General features: G+C 35.0%; 1 protein-coding gene across 3 annotated transcripts in view; it reads left to right on the top strand.

The window, feature by feature from the left end:
• The window catches only part of CSMD3 (CUB and Sushi multiple domains 3), a 1,171,099-nt gene that overhangs the window by 492,989 nt on the left and 657,001 nt on the right, over nucleotides 1-21,109 (top strand). The gene's annotated exons all lie outside the window — the stretch shown is intronic.

Below are 21,109 nucleotides of genomic sequence, written 5' to 3'. Positions count from 1 at the left end.
CAATTAAATCTTTGAGTTGTAATCTTTAAGGAAACATTAAGCTAATGTATTTAATGGTATTTATTGAAAATTTGTAATTTGTGAACCACTGTTAGGTTCCCAAGGAATTTCCAATCTAATAATCATACAACCTACTGAAATATAAAGTGTGTAACATAAGACACTGGAAACTTTTTTTGCCTTTTTTAAAAATCACAATTGCCTTTTCCATATAAACATTGATATGAACTTTTTTAAAACCATAATTCTACCTCAACTTGTAAAATTTGTCATTTAACTGCTTATGTGTTCAGTAGTAGTGATGTAGATAGCAGTGGTGAAGCACAGGTTCTATAGCTAGTTAATTTAAAGTAAGACAAGCTATTAAATGTTCCGGCTTTACAAATTACCAGTAGTTGAAGATTATACACACACACACACACACACACACACACACACACACACACGCGCGTATATATATATAACTTTATATATATGTATAACTATATATGTATAATTATATATATATATGTATATACACACACACACAATTTTAGCCTGGGTCAAAGCTATATATCTAATCTGCAATTATTGATATTATGTCTGTGTGTTTGTGTGTGTGTGTGTGTGTGTGTGTGTGTGTGTGTGTAATGCAAAAAACAAAGAAGATAAAACTGACTCAGGACAATTTCAAATATAGAGAAAAAATATTATGAAATGAAAGGGAAGTAAATTTTATAAATTTCGCTTGGAAAAAAAAAAAAAGAAAGGGGCTGAAATAACCAACTTGGAGAACCTTCCAATCTTTAAAAAGGGAATTCAAATATATTAAAATGTATTCATTCCACCTGACTTTTATATTTTAATCCAAATAAGCAATCCACAGTGAAAAACAATACCTGATTATAAGGGATGGTGACTACCCATAATATCAATATATCACCTTCAGACATTGGAAAACTAACATGCTAATATAATTAAATATAAGCATCAGGGTTTGCAAGAACCATGTCGCTGAGGTCACACTGATTTCCAAAACCATGGACTTGTAGTTCCTGCCAGTAGAATTAAAAGCTATTTCGCAAGTTTAAATACCTGTCACTAACTTGTGACTAGCATAGAAAGAATTAGGACCTCATTGAGACAAATCTTAAAAAGGTCTGCATGTTTTGTAATTAAATGGCATTACACCTTTCTTGGCTTCTGTCTTGTTATACTGTGTTCCCACCTTCTCACGGCCTCTTTGCCATCTGGTCCACTTGCTCATTTTCCTCTCTTCTTTAAATTTGACTGCTAATCATGAAAACCACTCTTTCTGCACTTCTTCATCCTAGCTTCCACTCCTACCACCTTTCTTCAAATAAAATATTTCCATATAAATTAAATGAGTCCCCTTCTTCCTAAACTCTGTAAAGCTGTGTTTGAAATGAACACTTCATCTGGACCTACTAGCATTACGGATTCCTTGTTTTTTGCTACCGTTGGTTGTGGTTATCTTTCAGCATTTCAGCACTCAAGATTCCTTGAACTCTTGTTCTCCTCTAGGAACATTTTCACTGAGTCACAACACCCTGTAGGTCCCTCTCACATAGAATGAAAGCGATGTCGGGGGATAAAAAAGGGGCAGATTTGAGAGTCACTGTAAAGGGGAAAAGGCAAAATATTTCACGTTTGGCTGTATACAGAAGGGGAAAGTGACAAGAAGGAGTCAAAGATGATATTTAAGTAGGTAAGACTAGAAAAATCTTGTTCTCTTAATAAATACCAAGAAACTGAAAAATGGAGTTCTATGGGAAAATATTCACAGTTACTACAACATTGTCATCATCAGTACCATTTCTAAGCACTTACTATGTGCCAGGCATCATGCTAACCACTGCATATACTTTGACTCATTTAATCTTCAAAACAAACTAATAGTGGCAATACAATCTCCATTTTAGAAATGAAGAACATAAGGCATAGAGAGATCCAGTCACTTCGACATGGCTGGAAAATGACAAAGTCCTCAAAAAAGTCTTTTCATAGAATGGGGAAAGAAGCCAGGTTGCAGAGCATTGAGGAGGGAATAGAAAATGATAAAATGGAAGCAAAAGATAATCTTCCACTCACTTGGCAATGGAAAGCCAGAGTAAGAAAAAAGAGAGAATTCTCAGGTTCAGGTAAAAGTTTCCTGTCACATATAAATGTTTATTTGTTACCATTCTCATTTCTGAAGGCTTACAAAATGACATATGATGCAACAATATAAAATAAATAGAGAAATAGGGATAATGAGAAAAGAAGATAAAATAATTACATAATGCTAAACATAAAGTTACCTACAAGTATCTAAACAACTTTTAAGAATGGTTTACTCGTCAGATTTAAATATTATAGCTGCCAAACATATAAAGAAACCTGACCAGTTTACACACAAAAAACTGTCTATAAAATGCAAATATACCAATGACACAAGAAAAGCAAACTTTTGCCTGTCTTTGAGTCATGAAGCATCTTGCATTTTCTATATAAAGTGATCACCGAGTAATGTGTTTTATAGGGGTTACTTTCATTAATGTCCTAGCAATGAATAGAACATTAAATGGCATAAAGCTGATTTCTTTTGGTGCCTTCCACTCAAGATGAAATTATAGCTATAAAGGGCAATATGGTGAACAGTATGGCTTCAATATGATATGTTCCAAGTATCCTACTTCAGTGTTACATAAATTAGATGTGTGCATTTTTGGTAGCAAAAAAGAATGTGAAATAGATGACAGATTCAAGAAAAGAGATTAATGTTAATGTGGGGACAAAAATCTCACACAAGAAGTTATAATGGGATCATTTAATTTAAGGTCTACATAAATTAAGATTGAGACTGTAAACCATCTTTTTTCATTTAAGACTCAATTTTGATAAAAAAGAATGAATCATATTTACGGTTATAAATTGTTCAAAGGTAGAAGTAATGTGTTACATTATTTTGTTATTTTTCATAAACCCTATGGCACAAAGAGAAGTTCTGTACTGATTTGAATCTCAAGAAATATTTGTTGAATATTAATATATGATTTCTTGTTTTAGATTGTAAGGTAGATGGTGGTGTCATATATATATGTATATAGGTGAATATATATATTAATTCACAGTCATTATCTGGGAGGTATAAAAATTACATGTTGAAGATTCATATATTGATATCATTCCATCTAAATTTACATCATTTCTGCAGATATGAATCGTGTATACATAGCTTTATTTGCTCATTGCATGCAAGGCCCATATGTGTATTGTTCATAAAGCACATTTTGCTGCTCGAAATTACTGGCTGTGGTGCTGAAAACAGTAATGGAGGGAATATACTGAAATAGTAATTGAAGTTTTAAAATGACTATCCACTGTGAGTCTGAACAAAGAATAGTTCTCACGTCTCATGGGTGCTTGGACAGAATAAATATGCTTTTCTCCAGACAGCAGCATAAATAGCAGTATCAATGCACTGCACCTTTGAGAGATGATTAATATAGCTGCTGTCTGTGTACTGCATGGTTGAGCAGTCAGGAAATGGTGATTTTAAAGGGACCAAAAGTTCACACACACAGCAAATTATGAATTAAAAGAAAAGAGCAATTCAGAAATTAATATTAATAGATTTTATACAAACTCAGACAATAATTCTTATTCCCTAAGTGGGATATGTATTTGCCAGATTAGAGTTACGAAAACAACCATTCTTTTGTTGGAAATGCAGTAGATATCCAAAAACTGGAGCTTATGCAAATAAGCAGCCTTACACCTTGAATGATGTAAATGATGTATAGAATGTTCATTTTCGACCTTCTTCATGCTTAAAGAAACAGTACTTGTTTGGGAATTGATGATTTTGTTAACTTGGAAATATTTAAGAGAGTTAATAATGATAGACTGAACTAAAATACTGACACATTTTCAATCATTATTTATTTGGATGGCCCCAAATAACCAAGATTTTTGTCTGTTAAGGCACAAGGGCAGCACTCATGGGAGTACTGGAGTGGGTGATTAAGGGAAGATTGGAAAAGAAGACAAAGAAATGGGAAAGTACTGGAAACTAGGATAAAAATCATGGAGTCACCTTTTAATTCTTTCGTTAAAGCAATCATAAATTTATTTGCTTATTCATTTATTCAGGTACTGATAAGTTTATTTTTTATTCTTTCAACAAACACACCATAAATAGGTATGCTACATTAAATACTGTACGGAATACACAGTATAAATGTCTTATTATTTTGTATTGATTTGCAAGGTATAAACATGAAACTGGGTAATATGTAATAAACTCTTTTGTGTACAAAATAGGTGCAATTTTGCAATTTTCTGCAAAATTCAGATGAGGAAGATTATTTCTGTGTTTGGAGATGGCGAGTCATTGAGATGGAGAAAGTAATGCGTGGACAGATCTTGGAAATTATTTTGGAAATAGAAGAAGTTTGATGTGGAAGTCATTCTCAATATAGAGACTATATCATAAGCAAAATTACAGTGTGAATCAGTATATGGGGAATGAGTTGGATGAGGATGGGCATACCACTTTGGTTGGTTATGTGAAAGGGTGTAGAGTGAGTAAGATTCAAAGGTTATGTTACGTATCTCCTTCTTTAAAATGTGTCTGGTAGCATCCCTAAACCTTGATTTCCATTGTCACTATTTTACAGTTCCAGTACTGCAACTATCTCATGTCTTTTCATTTAGACTATAATTTATTCTACATATTGCTGGCAAACTAACCCCCCCGCAATTTCATTTTTATTATGTCCTAAGAAGGTTCAAAGATTTCACATTGTGTCACAATTTTGTACTGTAAGCCAGTAAAATGAAATAATCAGGAATATGAACTCAGGTGTCAGACTATGCCAATTTAGTCTGTGATCTTCTACGTAAGTAATCTACCCTTTTATAATCATCATATTTTATGTACAAAAAGGGCATTACGAGATATCAGTATACTTACAGTATACCTATATTACAGGGAATTAAGAACTTGTATGAGGATGGAATGAGGTAATCCATATAAAAGCATTTAGTAGATGGCCTGAAACATGGTAAACACTTAAAGGATAGAGATGGTGTGGTTGTGGGGGTCGTACTGCTGCTGTTGCTGCTAATGATTAACACTTGATTTCCAAAGTCAGCCATGATTTGTCTCCACCCAACTTTGTTTTTTTTTTAACTCTTACCAAAAGCTTGTCCTAACATCATAAAGTGAAAAGAATCCCCACCTGATTTTCATATGTATCTGGGCTGTCCCTGAATGACCAAACCTAATTATTATATCTGCCCACCTCTCGGGATCCTGCTCAATTTTCACCTCCTCCAAAAATTCTTTCCTGATCATTTCAGTAATCATTTATGTTCTCCTTCATTAAAATTACTTTACATTTACTCTTTTTAGCACAAATTTTAGTATTTAATTCTATTCTTTTTGACAATGGTTCCTAACCATTTTATGGACAGTAGATTTGTTTCTTAAACCAAAAACACCTCAGAAAGAACAAAATAATTAATATTTCTAAAGTGCTTGAATTTCTAATGGATCTATTTTAACTATTACCAAGAAGAGAGCAATTATTGATGGGTATATCCATTCATTGCCTTTAATAAATGGAAAGATCTAAATGAGGTTAAATTTCTTTCTTCATCTGTGAAGCAAAAACTGGGTGCACTGGTTATATGATAGATTACTGCTGGCCAAACTTAAGCTCTATTGCCCTCATTAACCAGTATTTATTAAAGGCTTTTAGGGCCTTAGAACTTTCAAAATTCTTTCCCATATGTTACAAGTTTCCTCTTATATTTTATTCTTCTTAACAATGTTTAGCCCAGTCACCATTACACACATATTTTTGTACATGCATAGTTGCTAAATAAGCATTTTGTGTAAATATTGTGGAAAAATTTAATTCATTATAACAAATAATTTTAAAAGATAATAATGTGATCATTACCATCAGAGAAAGTAGTCCTGGAAGAAGGCTTCCTGTTATGCAAAAGCATTAGAAAATTTTGCCCAAGAGCAAACCAGAACCTGCTGAAATTTATCAACCAGAAATTCATATAGCAGGTGTTTTTCTGTAGTTCTTGTTGATGCCTTCTTAGTTTCATGGAATAGTGTTACAGATGAAATGATGCATAATAAGGATGATATTAGCAATTAATAGACTGACATATGGTGAAGAAGATAGGCATATGGAATAGATATAAAAGTTTATCACACATTGAAATTTCTTGGTGGTCTTTTTTTTTTTTCTACAAGCAATAGTTTGAGATTTTTGTTATATAATTTTGATAATCAAATAAACCTTACTGAGCTCTAACAATTAACGAATGTTAAAAAGGTTAGTGATATCATTTAGTTGTTATTTTATGAAAATAATAGTGATGCATGTTTAGAAACCTTATTAATAGAAAATAGATCATTTAAAATTCAAAACTAACTGAACAATTAGAAATTTTGCATTTCAATGGTGCCCTTCCAACAAGTGCTCAGAATACATCCTATATATTCTGCCTAGTTCACAAATTATTGGCAAAATATACAAATAGTGAACAAATGAGATATTCCGTTTTGGTATATTGGCGGGGAGGGGAATCTTCACAGATATCCAAGAGAACTTTCTATTTCCCACTCAGCCATTTCCTGGGAGCATGACCTTCCTCGTTTGCATAATCTTCCATAGGTTTCAATTTGCTTATTTGTAAATTGATAAGGGTATATGCATAAGGTGATGACTATGGGCTTCTTCCAGTAGTAAATTCTAAATATTCTTAAGTATTATTACTACTCTTCTGGACTGTTACAACATTTAGTTCAATTCTCTTCTTTACCTTTCCAGGTGTAGTATTTGTTTCAGTTCCTGGCACACACAAGCAATAATAATTTTAAAAATGTTTGATAACTATTGCTAACAAAATATTATAGTTTTCCATTACACTCTGTTTTGTGTATCAGTTGAAATGCAAAGACAAATTTTGCATTTAATTAATGCCAAAACTATGATTATGGATCATCAAACTGCTTCATAGTAATTTAGATTCTAAGAATCTTTCATACCTAACTTACCATTAAAAATATGATTTCATATCAAGGTAAAGGATTATTTGTTTTCATGCGTTTTCTTACTATTATATGCACCCCTATAATATGCTAATTTTAAGCAACGTAACATTACAAAAATAACGTTGATTATAATGTGATTCTTGAATCTGCTGCTATCCATTAAGGATTATTATTTTGAGAACTGCTAAATGGGATATAAATATCTTAATTCTTAAAATTAATCAACAATTCTAAGAAATTTGGGGACAGAAAAATAAAGAGAAAAACAACTTTTTAACTTGTATAAATATAATTTTAAAGCCTTAGTATTTCAAATTTTGTAGGGATAAAGTGAACCTCATTATGACCAAAGCGTAAATAACCAAGGAAAAAATTTTTTTAAATCAATAACCTTATAAACATGGATGTTTTAGCTAAATTAAACAACCAAAGACTAAAAAAAATATGAAGTGCAATATCTTAGTGCAACGATGAACACATGGAAAACTAATGAAATCAGTACAAGAAGTTCAAAATTTGGAGGAGAAACTACCTATCTAGAAGGAAATTTCAAAGAATTCTTAAAATGAAATGACCTTTCAGTGTTTGTAGTTAATCTATGAGATTCTTGAAAATTCCCCTGTGGTATAGAAAGCCTTACTTGTATTTTGACAGAATGTGCTATTATCAGAAAGGACCCCTAAAATCTACGATGATTTAATTGCCTTTTCAGTAATTCTGGTCACACAGAAAGATGGAAGAATAAACATTCTAGAGTGAAGACTCCCTTATGTAGCTTCTCCATAGTGAAAAGTCACTTCGTTTTAAAATAGCAGCAGAGCTAGTTCTGGGCAGGAAGGTTTGTAGATAAAAATGATCACAGCACGTCCTCTAAAATGTCTGTTGTTCTGTACATGTACACAAAATATAGAATTGTACCATGCAAAGTGAAAGAAACAACATGAAATGTAAAAAGATGCAAACCTGGGAACTACATAGATACCACACGAGAAACAACAGGCATAGGCAGAATATACACAGACATAATTGGTGAAAAGAGGAATTAAAAAATATTTCAATTAAAATCACTTGAAATTTTTAAAATCATGATTTTTACTCTTGATATGAACATGCAGAATTTACCACATTTTGACAGTCCTTTTCTTGTATTAAGGTAAAAAGTATGTTCTTCTGCTTAGCTAGCTTAAGATAATTTTTGTGAATCTAAGTGTATAGTGTCAGCATCCCCAACAACAAGCAATGCCTGACACATGGAAGACACACTCACAAATACTTGAATGAATGACTATTTTGTTTATCACTATGCTAGACTCAATGTATGAAGCACAGAATAGAACTGAACAAATCATGCCCTTGAGGAATTTATAATCTCATTGAAAATGCCATACGTTCAAAATGAAAGAACCAGAGAACATCCCGAAAGCAACAGAGACATGGTTGCACAGACAATATATAAGTTGTAAAGAAAATTCAGAACAAGGAAGGGACAAAAGACAGAATTAATAATATGAACTTCTGGGAAATAAATTCCATTGACTGTGCACTTGTCACTTTACTATATATTCTCTTATTTTGGAAATCATTCACTTACTTATTTAACAGCATTGATATTTGCGTATTAATTATTTATTTAGGTAAAGGAGAAAAAAAGATGAATTTTCTTTTCAAGGAGGCCAGTGGTCTACTCCAGTGGGGAACAACAGCCACAGAAAAGCATGTGTAAATCAACACAGGGTTTTCAGTTTGAGAATGAAGCAACCACTCTGCCTAGAAGAGTTCCTAAAATTTCATAAGGATAAATAGGGATTCAAGGAGAAGGAGACAGACAGACATAGATACTGAGAAATAGAAAGACATTCAGGATAGCAAAAACTGTACATAAAGCTGCAGGGTCATGCAATAGGCCCGTATGGTACAGAGAGACAATTGCAAGTAGATTGTCTCTTATTAAAGGTGGAAAAAATTGAGAGATATAATGATATATGTGGTTAGACAGATGTATCTGATCATGAAGGGTCTTATATGCCAAGGTCAATATTGGGTTTTATCTTGTGTGAATAGAGAAAAAGAGCTTTTTGCTTTATTTAAAAAAAAACAGTATAGTGTGTTAATTTAACATATTGAACAAGCATGTATGGATTGATGATTATGGGCCAGTAAGACACTGTGCTAGGCACTGGGATGAAAAGGTAACTGAGACAAAATCCCTACCTGCAATGAGTTTACTGTCAATGGTGGAGGCTAGTAGGACATTGCAAAGTTAATATACAACCACAGAACTTTATTGTAAATCCCTTGCTACAGCTATATAAAAGGTGAGTGCCCTAGGGATCAGCAGATTGTAGGAAAGGCTTCCCAAAGGAGAGAATACCTGAGCTGAACCTTGAAGACGTAGTAGACAAGCCTAATAAGGAGAGCAGCGATGGATGTGAAGAGCACACTAGACTGAAGGAGCCACACAGGCAAAGACATAAAACATCAGGACCCAGTATGTTTTAGGACATGAAGTATAAACACTTTTTCACATGTATGTTGACCATTTTTATGTCTCCCTTTGAGAAATGTCTATTTGGGTTCTGTGCCCAGTTTTTAATTGAGTTATTTGTTTTCTTGCTATTCAGTTGTCTGAATTTCTTGTATATTTTTTATATTAAGCCCTTATTAGATAGATGGTTTGCAAATATTTTCTCTCAGTTCATGTCTCTTCACTCTTGATTGCCTCCTTTGCTCTGAAGAAGCTTTTTAGTTTGATGCAATTGTTTATTTTTGCTTTTGTTGGCTGTGCTTTGAGGATCAAAAAATCATTGCATAGACTAATGTCAGAAAGCTTTTTCCTTATCTTTTCTTCTAGCAATTTTACAGTTTCAGGTCTTGCAGTTAAGTATTTAATCCTTTTTGAGTTGATTTTTGTATATAGTATGAAATAAGGGTTCAATGTCTTTTTTCTGCGTATGGGTATCCAGTTTTTCCTGTACCAATTATTGAAGAGATATCACTTCACACCTTTTAAACTTGTTATCAAAAAGACAAGAGAGAAGTGTTGAAAAAGGAAACCCTTGTGTACTGTTAGTGGGAATGTAAATTAGTACAACCATTATAGAAAAATAGAGACAGTTTGTAGGTCCCTCAGAAAATTAAAAATAGAACTACCATATGATCCAGCAATTCCACTACTGGGTATATATCCAAAAGAAAACCAGTATGCCAAAGATATATCTGCACTCTCATGTTCATTGCCACGATATTCACAATAGCGAAAATATGGAATCAACTTAAGTGTCCATCAAAGGATGAACGGATAAAGAAAATGTTTAATGATAATGTATCATATACTTGAAAATTATTGAGTATAGATTTTAAGTGTTCTCACCTCATAAGTAATAAGTATGTGAGGTAATGGGTATGTTAATTAGTTTGATTTAATCTTTTAAATTGGTTTGATTAGTTAATTAGTTTGATTTAATCTTTTCATAATGCAGACTTATATCAAAATATCAAATATCCAAATTTGTCAATTATACCTTAGTAAGGCTGGGAAAATTTTTTTTAAATAAACAAATAAAATAAAATAACATAAAATAACATAAGAAAGAAAATGGAGTATCAACAAAGAGAGGCAACACTGAAGGTGTAGGATCCAGTTTGGAGGCTATTACAATAATTTAGATAAAAAGCAGTATGTCTTTAGATCCAAGTTAGTGATAAGAGAAATGCAGAGAAGGGGTTAGGACAGAAATAAACTGAGGGGACACTGACATAAGGGATAAGAGAAGAAAGTTAAGCCTGTGGAAGAGACTAAAAAAGAATTAGCTATAAATAGATGAATAACAGGAGAGAATGGTGTAATGACACCACAGTGAGGAAAGATTTTATAAATGAGATGTGGTTAGCATTGTTAAATGCTGCAAAGGGGTCAAAAAAATAACTCATTGAATTCAACACCTATGAGGTCACCAGTGAAGTCGTTTTCATTGGAATTATTGATGAGGAAGCCACATGGCTATAGTTGAGGACTAATGAGGTGAGTAAATTGATTCTTAAAGTGAGAAGGAGAAACTGACTATGAAGCAAAGGCAAGAGCTAGGTTAGTAGACAGAGAGGAACATGCAGTTGAGGAAAGACTGGGTTTAAAATGTGAGAGGCTTAAATAATAAGGACAAAAGCACAGTGCTTGTGGGAGGTTGAAGATACAGGAGAGAGCTGGGCCAATTAGAAGACTACAGACCCGGGATGTGATGGGTCTGGGATTCAGATTAGAGGGGATGGATAGGGGTCCTTTGTGGTGAGAGACCATGAGGAAGGAATTGGCAAAGGCACGGATGATTTCACAGGTGGAAAGCAGAAAAAGGCATTATTCTCAAAAGGTAGAACCCCGCCCGCAGAACCCCTATTTTTTGGTAGAGTAGGTGAGTTTGTCTGAGGAAAGGAAGAAATCTAGCAGTTCTGTGATGAAGGTGGTTGAAACTGAAAATGAAATTGAAATAAATAGGGAGATGGGAAAGGTCACCAAGCAGTCAGCCTCTGAGAAACACAGTCATAACCTGAGGGTTTCACTTAGCCCAGTGGTCCTCATCCCTGGCTGCACGTTAGAATCACCTGAAGAGCTTTTAAAGTAAAAACCCATGCCTGGGTCCCACCCCAGACCAATTAAATCAAAGTCTCTAGGGACTGATTCAGTTAATACATCCCTCTCTGTGACAAATTGGTCAGTTTAACTGCATTGAGAACTCAGAAAACAACTTGAAATGATAGCCTATTTTCTTAGGAAGTCTCTCCTTGATTCCCGGGGAGTATTGTACTCACTGGCAGGCTGGTTGGAACACTTAGTTACACATATCATATTCCTGTTCTACAGAGTGGCACACTGGATGTATGATGCATTCAGGTCAGCCAGCCACAGCAGCAGCGCACCGCTTCCTCTTCTCACTGGACATATCTAGATACTGAAAGCAATATAAATTTGCATGTTAAATGTCATTTTCTTACTTATCGTGTATTACCAGCTGGAAATGGCACCGATTTACCTTTGAGATAAGTGTTCTTGGGGAAGAAATGAAATGGGGTCAGAACTAAACGAGCTGCACTTCATTTGCACTCCTGCTGTCTCTTTCAGCCACCTTTAGCTTATTTATTCCAAGGGAAAAAGACAAGACCGATGTAGGTTTGCAGCATGGAAATAATTTTGAGAAGAAAATTAAATAATCAAATATGCCTTTACGAAACACGAATTCTTTTAAAAGTTTGTCGAAAGTGCCAACATCTCAACATGTGCATTACTTTTGCTATTCCTTTTCTTGTTTACGGTTGTGTATTGATAATCCAATTTACACAGCATTTGCTTTACTGGCTTACCATTTCCATTATTTGATTTTAAAAAAACAAATATTTATTCAAAATTTCACATTTCTATTATATTGTTACGGTCAATATTTATGACCGATTTTTTGCTGATTGCTGTTTTTGCTAGAAAATTATTTTCGCAGTTCTGGGACAAAAAAGACATCTTGGATGGTTTAATGTGTTCCTCATTTTTAAAAATGATGCTCTGAACCTATTTAAAGTTAATACAAGTTTCTGGGTCTTTTGCTTTATCTAACCTTTATTTTAATGGTTGTAAGATAAATATTAATTCTTAGTAGAATATACGATTATATATTAATTATGAAAATAGACACTTTGAGTGTTCTCACATTGTTACTTCTAATAACCTTTGGTACAACTCACAGCTCCCTGGATTTTTCTACTAAATTCTAAGGAAAAAAGACAGCAAAATCTTTGATATTAAAAAATATAAAGCAAAAGAGATTAGAAACTTTGTATTACTTTTCTAAATCTCCTTCCCCAGAGTCAAATGTGATTTTCTATAAGGCCGTAAGGAATGCCTTCTGAAATCTTCTCATTTACCATTGTTTACATTTATTATGTTTTTTATGCATAAAATTTTCTTCTAAATTATGCAAAGATGGCATACAGTATTTTTTCTACCTGTTTAGAATACAATATTTTTAAAAGAAATTTAAAACATCATAAAGACCATGTTGTTGAAAAAAGTTTTGTGAGGTCATTAAAGAATTCTAGCTTCCTTAATTTTTGTGACCATAAAAATATTTATTAATTACACACAGCAGCATTTATCATGAACTGTAAACACCATAGGCCATATTTGATTTTTTTTTTTTTTTTTTACTTATTCTTTTCATTATTTCAACTCCCAGGAAGTAATGACAATACTGGCTATTGTGAATGTATACATATATTTTTTCCAGTAAGGCAAAACTACCTTAGTTGAAACTTGGGAGAACTGTTATTAACTTACCTTAAAATTATAATAACTAAGAAAGAAAATGATGGTCATTGTCAAAGAGTGTATTTAGAATTAAAATATATATATAATTTCAAAAGCATAAGAAAGATTGAATTGCAGCTATAAACTTATAAAGATATTACTGGTCACTCTTGCTTTCAGGTGCTAAAGACTTTGCAGGGGAAGATGTCTGAAGTGGCAGTATAGAGTCTTAGCAGAGGAACTCTGATTCAAAAAAAGGAATGGATGTAGGTACATATGACCAAGATTTAATATTAAAAAATTGATATACACTTGTGAGAACATTGTCAAGCTACCTAATGCCTACAAGGGTTAGAAATGTGAAATATGCTAAAAAATAATGATTTTAAAAACTTTTATTTACATTAAGCAAGGAAAATAAGTTCTTTTATGTGCTACCTCAATCTCCCTCTTTCTCTCTATACGTATTTGCTTTACATATTACTGGTAGTGTACTCTTACTAAAACACTGCTTTCATTATGCCACTCCATTCTGCAGATAATTCATTGTTTTACAATTCAAGTCAAATTCCTTAACCTGGCATTTTGGAGCCTCCAAAAACTGACCCTAACCTTTTTATCATCTTTATTTCTTCTTATTCCCAATCATAAATGATATTCTTAGCAGGTAGATATGACCATAACCAATATTTCCTTCCAATATATTCCTTTAGTGAAAAGATCCAGACTTAGAGGCAGAGGACCTGGGTTCAATATCCTCCACTGTATGATTATGGTGATAATACGAGTACATATCAACATTGCCTTAAATTTCTTAACAGGAACTGCGCTGACTACTTTATATATATTATCTGTAATTAATCTTATATAGATGAAAAACATGTGAAGTAAATTTCTTGAGAGAACACAGCTCTTAAGAACTGGAGCCAGGATTCAAGCCTAGGTGTGTTCGATTTCCAAGTTTTGTTGTTTTCACTACACCATACTGAATCAAGGAGCACAAAATGCTGCAAGTGCAGTATATAGAAACTATGAACATGATGACTTTCAGTTCAGCTTGCAAAAATTCACATAATGTTTGGGCTCTTATGAAATTACTTGCAAATGAGACTAGTTCTTATTTCCAGCGAGTATAAAACTTTTGGCCTTCTAAGATGGGAACTGTTCTTTTCTGTGTCACCTAAACCCTGGCTCAGCAGTGCTTATGAATTTTTGTCCAAGGAAGTTTTCTGAATTAACTTTTCCCTTTTCTGGTGCATCTCCTCTGAGTTGTTCCTTTGAAAAGTTTCTCTTCCTTTTAAAAACTAATAATTCATCACCAAATTCTAAAATATCATCAACCTGCTTTGCAGGTAAGTATTCAGAGTTTCATCTTTTATTTTCTTCATAATAAAATGTTATGATAAACATTGGCATTCTTATATACTTCAGTAATGTGCACTAGTAAGCTTGATGTTACTCTCAATCCACACATTGACTAGATTTGAAAGAAACAGGCAAGTTTAGATATGGATGTTCAGACCCTATGCCCATAATCTGAAAGACTAAAGGGAAACAAAAAATATTGTTCAGGGAAAGACAAATTTGGATGTGGAGGATGAAGAACAGAGGAAAAATCCCAAAAGTTGGTGGAATATTGAGTAATATGGAAAGAGGAAGAAACCTTTTTAGAAGGTAGCTAGTGAGAAATTCTTGGGTAAGATGAAGAAAAGACTTATGAGAAGAAGAGGATCTAATGTTTAACCTTAAATTGTTTGTGTTGCTGCCATGTAAATTTCCTACCTTATCCCAATGCCCCAAACCTTAACAGTTGACCCTAGTAGTTTACAGTGGCTAGGGAAAAATAGGTGATAAAAATGAAGGCTAGTTTTCTCCTTTTCTAATTATTAGATGCTTTTTCTTTTCAAATGAGGAAGTTGAGAATTCTCAGCTATAAAAGAGGCTTGATTTCATTAAAACGTGGGAAGATATGTGGGTTGTGCTTTTGGTAAGTCTTTTGATGCACTGCCTATTGGGAGCTCTTGTGGCATAAACAGTAATCACATTTTTAAGCCTTGTTTACTCTGTAAACACTTCATATGATTGTCAGACATGTATCTAGAGCTGTATTTACCAAACTTGAAAGTTAATAAATTACCTTGTGCCTTAGTCAGTTGGGAATACTAAAACAAAATACCATTGACTGGGTGGCTTTAATGATAAACATATATTTGTCACAGTTCTGAAGGCTGGAAGTGCAATCAGGGTGCCAGCATGGTTGCGTTCTGGTGAAGGCCCTGTTCCAAGTTGCAGACAGCTGTCTTCTTGTTTCCCCACATAGCAGAAAGAATGTGAACGAGTTCTCTGGCCTCTTATAAGGTCATTAATCCCAGTCATGTGGGCTTTTCCCCCATGCCCTAATTACCTCCCAAATGTCCCACTTCCAAATACTATCATGTTGGGTATTTAATATTAACATATGAATTTTGGGGGTATGCAAACATTCAGTCTATAACAGCTTGTCACACTTTCAAGGATGCAAGCAGAAGTCAAGAGACCCCCAGGTCAGAGACGAAGAATACCTTACTACTCACAACCAGAGTAGTAGCCATAATATTAGCATTGGTGTCACTTTGCTGAGCCTTGGCTGGTTCTTACAGGGCAACATGAATAGGAACAGGTAACAGCTGTTCATGTAGTGAGTTGCATGATAGGAAAGGAACCCCGAGCATAGATAGTCTAAATGTTTTATAATTGGTAATAAGCATACCTATGCCTTTGCTATGGAGGGAGACTCTACCTCTCTTCCAAGATTATAAAAATGTCTTTTGCTCTGGATAGTGCCATTGTCTCTGTCTCCCAAGGCTATTTGATATACAAACAACCTTAAAAGGATGTCCCAGAAAAAAGGCAGTCAATGCCTTTGCTTGCAAGATGTGTACAACCACAAGAGACACATGCAGAGTTGTGTCCTGATAATATCCACCCCTCATTTCTACAACATCTTGATTCCTGCTGCATTTTCCCATGAGAATTCCCATTAGTCAGATACTCTGATTAATCTGAATGCCAGAGGCTGGGACCAAATCCATTCAATTTTCATCATACAGCATTTAATTAAGATCATTATCAGCAGGACTCTAAACTGCAGGATGAGGCCAGTCTCCAGGGACCCAGACTCAACTTGCAGAACACATCACATCAACCATCAGTGTTGACTTTAGAGAGCCAGGTAGATTTCTCTTTTAGTTTCTGTACTGATCTTTACACTTGTCCCAAGGCATTAACCCAGTTACTTTAGGATGCATTAACAATCGTCTTGTCCCAAATGATGAAAGTCTAGGGCGATTCTACAATTTATAACTACCCTGGCCAATAAGTTGAGGCTGACCTAAATGCCTTACAGAAACAAGGAGGTATTATTGATCATTTCAGCTAAAGTCAGGGACTAATTTTATACCACCTTTTCTAGTTCAATGATTCCCATTATCATAGGATAACTGTCCTCGGGGCTCCCCAGGTAAGCAGAGTAGCCTCATATCTCCATAGCCATCTAATGGCTAAATGACCTATAGGTAGTGTTTCCTTAAACTCCTTTTTCCAAATTTATTTATTTATTTATTTTAAACTGATGTAAAATTGTGTGTATCACAAACAACATGATGTTTTGAAATACACAAATAAATATATTGTAGAATGGTTAAATTTAGCTAATTAAAATATGGATTATTTCACATAATTATCATTTTTGTGATGAAAACAGTTAACATTCACTCTTTTAGCATTTTTAAAGAATGCAATGTATTGTCATTAATTACAATCACCACACTGTACAATAAATCTTGAATGTCTCTTATTAACACTCCTAAGGTGGATGCCACTATATTTTGGGGAGGGTGTCTAATTAATACCTATTTTCTACAAAGGAATAGTCCCCAGAGTACACAATGTACCTTTGGAAAGAAGTGTAGTTTAAATGTTTAAAATTGCAGACCCCCACACCCAATAGGGAACTACATCAGCCAGGGGAATTGGATTGACAGTGCATTCAAAGTGCCTCTCAAATGGCTGATAAACCTTAGGTTTCCTGGTTCAATTTGAATAAATAAATTTTGTTCTTATTTTTATAGGGACTTTTTGTCCTATGTGTCCATCCAACCAGAAGGTTGGCATTTGTCCACCCAATGGAATGACAGAGTGACAGCTACAGGAATAGAGGTAGGGAAAATATCTAGAAGTGTGAACAAATGTTTTACCTCAGAGGAATGGAAGTTAGTGTATCTCCTGCTGTTTCCCATAGATTTCTTGGTGAGGTTAAGGACAATTGTGGTCAAATCATTGTCAGAGACGTCCGGCAGGGGATGGCAGATCTATCAGTAAGTTAAATTTACAGTGTTTAAAAAGTTTAGGAATGCCACAATAGGGTGTTTTTCTTCTTTAAAATGTCTCCGGGGGAATTCTGAAAAACAAAGATTATTAATGTTCCCCTCTCTCTCATACCTGATACTTCCTGAGGTCTTAAGGTAGCCCCCTCTCCCTACACTAGGGTTGTTACTCCCTCTTCACCACCACAAAATCAATGTGTTCCGTTTTAATAGCAATAACTCCACCCTTTCTCCAGTCATCCTATACTCTTATTCAGACATTTTATCCAAATATATTAGGAGAACAGGGGAATTTTTGAAAAACTTATAAAGACGTTATGTCTTCTAATTTGGCCCATGTGTACTACTGTAGAGGAGCCCAACAATCAGTGTGTACTCAACCAAGTGACTATTATCCTTGGGATCTAGGAATCCATCAGTACAGCAGGAGAATCTAGGTCACTAATGCAGAGTTAGATTTGGATCCCTTAGGCTTCTCCCCCCCACACACCAGACTGCCACCCAGAGGGTATACTAAGAATGGCTATGGTTGCTGTTAGGGAAAGAAAGATACGTTATGCTCAGGAATGTTCAAGGAGGTATTTTAAATTTGTAAAATAGGTCTATATATGCTCCAGCACTTCCGTCATTACCCAGGAAGTACCTGAGAAGCAATGATCCCCCTCTGAAGATGGTCTCATTCAACAACCATACTGCCTTACAAAGGCTTGTTTATCAAGAGAAGAGGGTGAGGTTAAATGATGGAGATGATGGAGAACGTGGAAGGTCCGTGAGATACTTTGATTATCAGCCCATTTTTTAATGGCTTTTGTGCCAATAGGTCATCCACTTTCAGACCATATTCGATCTGTAGTTTTCCAAGTGACAGACTAAATATCTAGCTATTGACAACAATCCAAGAGGCAGTAAATATATAAGCTCATCAAGGGGAGTATTTACCAGAGTTATGAGAATGGCTTTAAATTCCTCTCAATGAGCAGAGTGACCATGTCCATTTTAGATTTTGCATGAATAAGGCTAAGTTTGAACAGCCACAGCAGACCAGTGGGTACCATCTTTGAATCAGGTTTGCATATTTAGGAATCTCTGCGAATTAAAAGTCCTCTGAGCTAGAAGCTGTGCTTGACACGGTGGAGTAGAGGATAAATTTTACCCAAAAGAAAAATGTGCCATTTTTTTTTTTCATGTAAGGCTGAGATATCCCTGGGGACTGGATGCATTCTTGAAAATGCCATTTCCATTTGACAAGCAATGTGAGGGTCCTCCTCAGCTTGTTAACCAATTAATCCAAGTTGACACACCCAAAATGGGAATATCAAGAACTTCGTGGATCAGGCATTCAGATTTGATAAGAGACCAGTAGAAAAGTAATAGCTGCATTTCAAAAGGAGTGTACCTGGCAGTCTTGAGATCAACAAGTTCGGGGCACCTTGATGGAGGTGGCCTCCTTTTCCCAGAAGCTCAATCAACAAAATCTTTCGTCACAGACACTTGTAGTTTAAATGAGTCATTAAGGTTATGGGGCTAGAAAGATAATAGTATTACTCTACATAATGATTTTCCCAGTTGGGAGAACACCCTTTGGCATTTTGTGGGCATTCACAATATACCCATGTAACCCATATTACTGATTATATATTGAACAGTAGAATCCTCAACAAGAACACAGTGAATTTGCCTAAAGGGCCCTGCCCACAAGGTCACATTAACTTTGGTTCCCTGCTGTGAACTCTACCCAAATCCCATCAGTTTGATTTGTGCATCCAGTATCCCACAGGATTGGGTAGAATGGTGACTGAGGTGCCTGTATCCAACAGAGTCATAAGAAGTTGAACCCTCCTGTGTCCTCAATTCTCCAGCATGTTTGGACAGCTGATTATGGTCTTTGGTCCCCACTGAGGACCAGAGAGACTTCAGTTCCACCTCTAATCATTCTTGTCTCTAAAGCAAATGAGATCAGGTTAGTGGGGAAGGAATAAATCAGGAAATATGGAGGGAAAGAATGGCTTTATGCCAGTATGTGAAATATGCTTACTTTCAGTTTTGAACAGTGGCTAATTTCAAGAATTTTTCCAGTATCTTGAGATATTTTTTCCTCCTTCTGTAGCTCAGTTCTGTCAGTATTATAAACTCATTCTGGGGCAGAAAAATCATGAGTATTAGTGAATGTTTTATTTATGGTTTTATAGAAATCATCTCAGTATAATCTCCCAAAGAGGGCCAGAGCTCCCTTCTAGCAGCCAGGACCCACTGCCAAAAATGCTAAGGCCTTTTAATATTGTCTCCAAGTGGATCTATGGTTGGCATCACACACTGCAAAAGGTTCTGGGTCATAGATGACCCTGCTATTGTCATTCTTCCTTATCAAGTATTAATCTCCCTGTCTCTCAATCTAACAATGCCTGTTTTCTTCCCATAGAGGTCATTGATTTTCCTTATTTAATTCTTAGTGTAGGTGATCATCTCTATAACTTGTCTGAAAGTGGGTAGAAACTTCTGCCCTTCTTAATACTAGTTTTTAACTATGGTATGCACCTGGAACTGTTAGATTGTTGAGAAATGTCTCTAAGTGGAGAGAGTTAGCATACCTGTGAGGGCAGCTGTCTTTCATCCTGAAGCCTCCTCCCCAGTGTCTCCTCATTACCAGGCAATACTTGGGAGGACTATTCATTGCCTGGTTGGCTATTCAATTTGGTCAATGTGTTTGCCACTGATTTTCAAAGACATTTCTCAAATTCCATTCATTGGTCTGTGACACCATCATTCTGCCTCTTCTAAAAAGTCTTTTGTCAGCATCCCATTCTCATAACCAAAATTGTCAAGAACTGTGAAAGGTCTGAGGTTTTATCACACTTGCAAGTTAACAAGTTAGACTGCCGCAGTTTTATGGATGCTGAAAGAAGCCAGAAGATGCTTGGGTTGTAGTTCACTACTCACAACACTAGTTGTAGCTAGAGTATCAGCTTTTGCATCACTTTCTTGAGTCCCAGTTCCCACAGGACTACATGAAGAGAACAAGGTATCAGCTACACATGCTATGCATTACAGGAGAGGAACACTGAGTTACATAAATCCTAATCTTTTATTAAGGATGGTAATTATGTCTGTCCCATTGCTCTGGAGGGAAATACATCCTATCTTCCAAAATTGTAACCAAGTCTGTCATTTGCTCTAGAAGGAAATACTATCTGTCTTCTCTAAGGCTGTTTGCTATGCAAATATTCTTGAAAAAATAGTCCAGAACAAATAGCTCTGCATACAAGGAATTCATACACGTAAAAGAGCCATAGAGAATTGTCTCCCAAGAGCTTAGAAATAATTTAATTTATGCTGAGGACACAAAATTCCTCCTAGGTAGCCTGCTGTGGCTCCACGGGCCGTAACGGCAAAAATGAC

This window comes from Cynocephalus volans, chromosome 15 (genome assembly GCF_027409185.1).
Source record: "Cynocephalus volans isolate mCynVol1 chromosome 15, mCynVol1.pri, whole genome shotgun sequence".
In the NCBI taxonomy this organism is placed as follows: domain Eukaryota; kingdom Metazoa; phylum Chordata; class Mammalia; order Dermoptera; family Cynocephalidae; genus Cynocephalus; species Cynocephalus volans.
This window is presented reverse-complemented; position numbering and strand designations above follow the sequence as displayed.